This window comes from Oncorhynchus clarkii, chromosome 1 (genome assembly GCF_045791955.1).
Source record: "Oncorhynchus clarkii lewisi isolate Uvic-CL-2024 chromosome 1, UVic_Ocla_1.0, whole genome shotgun sequence".
Classification (NCBI taxonomy): domain Eukaryota; kingdom Metazoa; phylum Chordata; class Actinopteri; order Salmoniformes; family Salmonidae; genus Oncorhynchus; species Oncorhynchus clarkii.
This window is the reverse complement of record NC_092147.1, coordinates 46914295-46922539: the sequence shown is the minus strand read 5'-3', so window position 1 is coordinate 46922539 and position 8245 is coordinate 46914295.

Here is an 8245-nt window from a genome sequence, read left to right as displayed (position 1 = left end):
ATAAGTGAAGCACATTTTTATTTGGTGTACCCCCCGACGGCATTGTGCATACCGCAGTTTAGGAATACCTGGTCTGATGAGTCCAAATGTTAGATTTTTGGTTCCAACCGCTGTGTCTTTGTGAGAAGCATGGAGGAGAAGTTGTGATGGTGTGGGCGTGCTTTGCTGTTGACACTGTGATTTATTTGGAATTCAATGCACACTTAACCAGCATGGTACCACAGCATTCTGCAGCGATACGCCATCCCATCTGGTTTGTACCTTAGTGGGACTATCATTTGTTTTTCAACAGGACAATGACCCAACACACCTCCAGGCTGTGTCAGGGCTATTTGCCCAAGAAGGAGTGTGATGGAGTGCAGCGTCAGATGACCTGGCCTCCACAATCACCCGACCTCAACCCAATTGAGATGGGTTGAGATGAGTTGGACCGCAGAGTGAAGGAAAAGCAGCCAACAAGTGTTCAGCATACGTGGGAAGTCCTTCAAGACTGTTGGAAAAGCATTCCAGGTGAAGCTGGTTGAGAGAATGCCAAGAGTGTGCAAAGCTGTCAAGGCAAAGGATGGCTACTTTGAAAAATCTATAGTCTAAAATACACTGCTCAAAAAATAAAAGGAACATTTAAACAACACAATGTAACCCCAAGTCAATCACACTTCTGTGAAATGAAACTGTCCACTTAGGAAGCAACACTGATCGACAATAAATGCCACATGCTGTTGTGCAAATGGAATAGACAACAGGTGGAAATTATAGGCAATTAGCAAGACACCCCCAATAAAGGAGTGGTTCAGCAGGTGGTAACCACAGACCACTTCTCAGTTCCTATGCTTCCTTGGCTGATGTTTTGGTCACTTTTGAATGCTGGCGGTGCTTTCACTCTAGTGGTAGCATGAGACGGAGTCTACAACCCACACAAGTGGCTCAGGTAGTGCATCTCATCCAGGATGGAACATCAATGCGAGCTGTGGCAAAAAGGTTTGCTGTGTTTGTCAGCGTTGTGACCAGAGCATGGAGGCGCTACCAGGAGACAGGCCAGTACATCAGGAGATGTGGAGGAGGGCAACAACCCAGCAGCAGGACCGCTACCTCAGCCTTTGTGCAAGGAGGAGCAGGAGGAGCACTGCCAGAGCCCTGCAAAATGACCTCCAGCAAGCCACAAATGTGCATGTGTCTGCTCAAACGGTCAGAAACAGACTCCATGAGGGTGGTATGAGGGCCCGACGTCCACAGGTGGGGGTTGTGCTTACAGCCCAACATCGTGCAGGACGTTTGGCATTTGCCAGAGAACACCAAGATTGGCATATTCGCCACTGGCACCCTGTGCTCTTCACAGATGAAAGCAGATTCACACTGAGCACGTGACAGAGTCTGGAGACGCCGTGGAGAACTTTCTGCTGCCTGCAACATCCTCCAGCATGACCGGTTTGGCGGTGGGTCAGTCATGGTGTGGGGTGGCATTTCTTTGGGGGGCCGCACAGCCCTTCATGTGCTCACCAAAGGTAGCCTGACTGCCATTAGGTACCAAGATGAGATCCTCAGACCCCTTGTGAGACCATATGCTGGTGCGGTTGGCCCTGGATTCCTCCTAATGCAAGACAATGTTAGACCTCATGTGGCTGGAGTGTGTCAGCAGTTCCTGCAAGAGGAAGACATTGATGCTATGGACTGTCCCGCCCGTTCCCCAGACCTGAATCCAATTGAGCACATCTGGGACATCATGTCTCGCTCCATTGCACCACAGACTGTCCAGGAGTTGGCGGATGCTTTAGTTCAGGTCTGGGAGGAGATCCCTCAGGAGACCATCCGCCACCTCATCAGGAGCATGCCCAGGCGTTGTAGGGAGGTCATACAGGAGGCCACACACACTACTGAGCCTCATTTTGACTTGTCGGAGGAGGACATTACATCAAAGTTGGATCAGCCTGTAGTGTGGTTTTCCACTTTAATTTTGAGTGTGACTCCAAATCCAGACCTCCATGGGTTGATAAATTTGATTTCCATTGATAATTGTTGTGTGATTTTGTTGTCAGCACATTCAACTATGTAAAGAAAAAAAAATATTTAATAAGAATATTTCATTCATTCAGAGCTAGGATGTGTTATTTTAGTGTTCCCTTTATTTTTTTGAGGAGTGTATATATTGATTAGATTAACACTTTTTTTTCGTTATTATACGATTCCATGTGTTATTTCATAGTTTTGATGTTTTCATTATTATTCTACAATTTAAAAAAATAAAGAAAAACCCTTGAATGAGTAGGTGTGTCCAAACTTTTAACTGGTACTGTATATCCAGTTGAAAGCTATAATTCCTTATTTGTGTTAAATCCACTTCAATCAGTGTAGATGGGGAGGAGACAGGTTAAAGAATGATTTTTAAGCCTTGAGACGATTGATACATTGATTGTGTATGTGTGCTATACAGAGGGTGAAAGGGCAAGACAATAGATGTAAGTGCCTTTGAACAGGGTTTGGTAGTAGGTGCCAGGCGCACCATCAATAACTGCAATGCTACTGGGCTTTTCACGATTAATTAAGGATTAGCCCCTTTTTATAAATTTTCGCCCAAAATGACACATCCAAATCTAGCTGCCCATTTGAAAGGAAACACTGAAGTTCATGGAAATGTGAAAGGAATGTAGTAGAATATAACACAATAGATCTGGTAAAAGATCATAACAAAGAAAAAAACAAACGTTATTTTTTTGTGCCATCTTTGAAATGCAACAGAAAGGCCATAATGTATTATTCCAGCCCAGGTGCAATTTAGATTTTGGCCACTAGATGTCATCCATGTATGTGCAAAGTTTTAGACTGATCCAATGACCCATTGCATTTCTGTTCAACATTTTGTATCAAGACTGCCCAAATGTGCCTAATTTGTGTATTAATAACTTTATGTTCAATATTGTGCACTCTCCTCAAACAATAGCATGGTATTATTTTACTGTAATAGTTACTGTAAATTGGACAGTGCAGTTAGATTAACAAGAATTTAAGCTTTCTGACAATATCAGATATGTCTATTTGCTGGTAAATGTTCTTGTTACTTACAACCTCATGCAAATCGCATTAGCCTATGCTAGCTCAACCGTCCTGTGGAAGGGACACCGATCCCAAAGAAGTTAACAGTTTCCTTTGTGTATCAAGAATGGTCCACCACCCAAAGGATATCCAGCCAATTTGACACAACTATGGGAAAAATCGGAGTCAACATGGGCCTGCATCCCTGTGAGAATGCTTTCGACACCTTGTAGTCCATGTCCTGATGAATTAAGACTGTTCTGAGGGCAAAAGGGGGTGCAACTCAATATTAGGAAGGTGTTTCTAATGTTTTGTACACTCAGCATATATGTCAAGTAGTATGCCATTTTCAGGAATCATTTTTTGCTTGTGAGTGCAACTTTCAGAACTACTAGCTAAAAAGTATACAAAATTACCGTAGAATCTCTTTAAAGAGTTTTCTAGGCTTCCATATCTTAGTAGCCATCACTCAAAACGGGCCAGGAAATCCTCATTTTATTATCTGGTGTAATGGCTAGCTATCTCATCGCTCTGGTCATGTGAAAGCAAAGAAGGCAAGTTGAAGTCGAACTGATTGTTTAAGGCATTGGATGAGACCTGTAAGGAGTTTTCTATATGTAGGCTTGGGAAAGAGGTTAATACTGAAGATGGTATGGTAAATCAAGAAAAATGAGTAACCTTGTCTTAGACCTCAAGGGTTGTGTTATCACTTGTGGAGCAAAGTCAAATTGGATTACCTCTAGACATCTGTACACTACTGCAGGTGTGTGTTTGTGTTGAGAACCTGACTGGAAAAAAAGTGATCAGGGAGTCAGGGACAACTGCTGTTGTTTTCTCTCTGAATTAAGAGATGGGCTGCCCGGGCAAAGCCCTACGGCTCTTTCAGGTGGGTATTAATCTCTTATCTAGCTGAGTATGTTTACATGCACACTAATAATAGGATATTTAACTGATTGTGGCAGTAGGCCAAGTATAGAAATAGTCTGGTAAGCACCTTACTATGCTTATCTTAATCTCTGGTAGGCCTGAAACAACTGACTCCAAACTGTTGGAGTCAGTTGGAGTGCCGGTTTATACTGCATATCATAGGCTTGCAGTAGCTAATTCTTTACAATAGCCACACCAAACCTTCACAAAAGTTTCTAAACTTTATTAGGGTAATATAAACATTTGAACCATTGTTTTATAGAGAAAAAGAAGCAGGCTATTATATTGTGGCAAACACAGGATTACAGTTTTAATTTGACCAAACGAAACTGTTGCGAGCTGGTTTAAACGCTCCCAAATTTTTTTTTAACAGGCTACATCGCAGCAGTTATCAACAAAGGCAAGTGCCTACCATATCCAATAAGTTACAGAAAAAGGCTAATGTTATTCATTTTACAACAGATCTACTTATAACCTAACTTAAACTATAAATGGAGCACACAATTAAAAAGACAGATCAAGTTTAATTTAGCCAATGAAAATGAAAACAAAATGAAACAAAACCGGTTTTAAATATTTAAAGAACTGGTTTCGATTAAGACACAGGCTTACAATAGTAATGATGTACAATAATAATAATAATGGTGAAACAGATTATAAATAAATGTAAGTTCCAAAATTGCATCCTTCTCATCTTAGTCCACTAACAATGTTAAAACTTATATTAAATTCCCCTTGTTGGCTTTTCACTTTTTCGTCTAACTTTTGTTTTACTTCCATGAAAAATGCCTCTGTCTTAGCAATCGACAGTAGCCTAGGCCAAAGTTCCGCTGTTGCTCTCTGCAGCAGGAGCACGTGCACGCAAGGCGTGAGGGAATGGTGCTGAAGCGTGAATTCGGGGTGCAGGCTATGATAGACAGCCTCTCCTGGACAGTTTGGGCTGCTGTAATTTTATTTATTGGCTTTTCATTTTTTATCAGCCACATGCCAGCAATTACCAGCTAAGGGAAACCCTGGGGCATTATCCATGAGAGTTGTGTTTCCATCAAATGTATTTGTTCAAATCAAATTGTATTAGTCACATGTGCCCATTACAACAGGTGGAGTAGACCTTACAGTGAAGTGCTTACTTACAAGCCCCTAACCAACAATGCAGTTTAAAAAATATGAATAAGAAATAAAAGTAACAAGTAATTAAAGAGCAGCAGTAAAATAATAATAGTGAGACTATGTACAGGGGGTATCGGTACAGAGTCAATGTGCGGGGGGGGGGGCACTGGTTAGTTGAGGTAATATGTACATGTAGGGAGAGTTATTAAAGTGACTGCATAGATAATAACAGAGTAGCAGTGGTGTAAAAGAGGGTGGGGGGCAATGCAAATAGTCTGGGTAGCCATTTGACTGGATGTTCAGGAGTCTTGTGGCTTGGGGGTAGAAGCCTGTTTAGAAGCCTCTTGGACCTAGACTTGGCGCTCCGGTACTGCATGCCGTGCGGTAGCAGAGAGAACAGTCTATGACTAGGGTGGCTGGAGTCTTTGACAATTTTTAGGGCCTTCCTCTGACACCGCCTGGTATCGAGGTCCTGAATGGCAGGAAGCTTGGCCCCAGTGATGTACTGGGCTGTACGCACTACCCTCTGTAGTGCCATGCGGTCGGAGGCCGAGCAGTTGTCATACCAGGCAGTGATGCAATCAGTCAGGATGCTCTTCATGGTGCAGCTGTAGAACCTTTGGAGGATCTGGGAACCCATAGCAAATCTTCTCAGTCTCCTGAGGGGGAATAGGTTGTGTCTTGGTGTGCTTGGACCATGTTAGTTTGTTGGTGATCTGGACGGCAAGGAACTTGAAGCTCTCAACCTACTCCACTACAGCCCCGTCGAAGAGAATGGGGTGTGCTCGGTTCTCCTTTTCCTGTAGTCCACAATCATCTCTTTTGTCTTGATCAAGTTGAGGGAGAGGTTGTTGTCCTAGCACCACATGGCCAGGTCTCTGACTTCCTCCCAAAAGGCTGTCTCGTCGTTGATCAGGCCTATCATCGGCAAACTTAATGATGGTATTGGAGTCGTGCCTGGCCGTGCAGTCATGAGTGAACAGGGAGTAAAGGAGGGGACTGAGCACGCACCCCTGAGGGGCCCCTGTATTGAGGATCAGCGTGGCAGATGTGTTGTTACCTACCCTTACATCCTGGGGGTGGCCCGTCAGGGAGTCCAGGATCCAGTTGCAGAGGGAGGTGTTTACTCCCAGGGCCCTTAGCTTATTGATGAGCTTTGAGGGCACTATGGTGTTGAATGCTGAGCTGTAGTCAATGAATAGCATTCTCATATAGGTGTTCCTTTTGTCCAGGTGTTGCAGTTAAAGGTCTGTGCGTAAATATGTAGTGCACATAAAAATACCTTCTGATGTACCGAATAATAAATACAAGTTAAATCGGTTTCCATCACATTTTCAACTCTAGGCGTACTGATGGTTTAGTCATAGTAAATGTTGTGTAGTTACAGTGAATGTGCCTACTCTGGTACTGGCACGTGCACTGTAGCCAACAGCTTGCAGATACAGTGTAGGTATAGCCTACTACATGATGAGATTCATATGGACAAAAGTGGAAGATTATTTTTATTTGTCAAATGGCAGCCAAACATCGGTCAAACAGGTCGCTAGAATAAGACCATCGATATTTATTGAAAGGAACAGCAGTCCCAACACTGCTACATTGCTACACCTGGCTTTCAGCTGAGCCTTGTCTGGCAGCGAAACAGTTAATTCAGCCTTATTTACTGCCTTTTAAAAAAACAGCTGATATGGCTGACTTACTTAAACAAATGTGGTTTCTAATGAAAATTGAGATGTACAAACTATGGCATAAGGGGACAACAAGCAGATTAAAGGCAATCCGTAATTTCGATTAAGACATTAATGAGCGAGCAACGACGGATGTATTCAATATAACTATTTGTTTAGCACTTTTGAAATGTACAGCGACAGAATTCAGAACATGGGACAGTCTTACAGTGCTCTCCCTGTACACCAAGTCAGAACCGTAGTATAAATAAAGGGGGCGTATAAGCAGACAATGAAAGCTCTTACAATATTTTATGATTACATTTCTCTAAAACAGGTTATAGGCTACATAAGAGGGGTAAATAGACTAAATTAGAAGGTTGAGGCACATGGGCTACTAGCATCTTACTACACAACATACACTTAGTATTACTTTCTTAGCTATAGTATACATATCTCCCTGGCATATTACATCATTTATGCAGCAGCATACATTTTGGACTCACCTTGTGCTGTGCTCACTTGAACAGGAAGGTGGCACAGTGTTCCTTCGTGGGAAAATTTTGTCATCAAAGTATGGCATTCTCTTGATTTATGGTGCTTTCAAAACAACTGGGAACTCAGAAAGAAGACAAGGTTCAATCATGATGACGTCATTTATCTTCAGCTGGTAGCTCTAGAAAGAGGCCGTATTTACAATTTTGAGTTGGATGAACATTCAAAACGTATTTTCCTAGTCAGAGCTTGTTTATTCCAGACTTCTCAGTTGTCTTGAACTCGGTGAAGTCAAGTTTTCGCAGTTCCGAGTAGTTATTTTGAACGCAGCACAAATCATGCTTCATTGACAGCATGGCCAATGGTGAATGTTTATAATTTTAAACTTGTAAAAGAGCCCCTTAATCCCAGATTTGGGACCACACACCCACTGTCACTGACTCCTTCCAAACCACTCATTGTTGAATTTCCAACTTGTTTTGTAATGTCCAGTGGCCGATGAGCACCAATAAGTTTTATCTATAATTTCTCTTCATTATTTCTCTTCATATGACAAAGATTAAAAGGATTTGCCAGTAGATTGTCGACTTGATTCACGATGATGACTGCTAGCTAAGATTTTGAAAGTATGATGTTGACATGATCAGTCCAATCAAAGCTACTGTACATATGATTTGACGTCATTTTATGTGTGACCAATGACCTTGAGCCTTCTTAGATGGGCACTTCTAATGTAACTCTATGGCAGCACCCAAAGGGCTAGAACTTTTGAGGTCTTCCCTTAGAATTGGCGGTGACGTAGTGTCCCCATGAGTGACAGAACACTGAGCCAATCACGGCGCAACACTCCATATTTTCTGCTGGCTTGCCCCACTACCACAGAAAGCACCGAGCTAGGCTCAAACACCTGCATTTTGAAACTGCCTTACTCAAGAAAACAAAAAATGAGACCATGTTTGTATGCAGCTTTATTAATGCAATGATATATATATTTTTTTTAATTGTTTCCAAACTCAAAT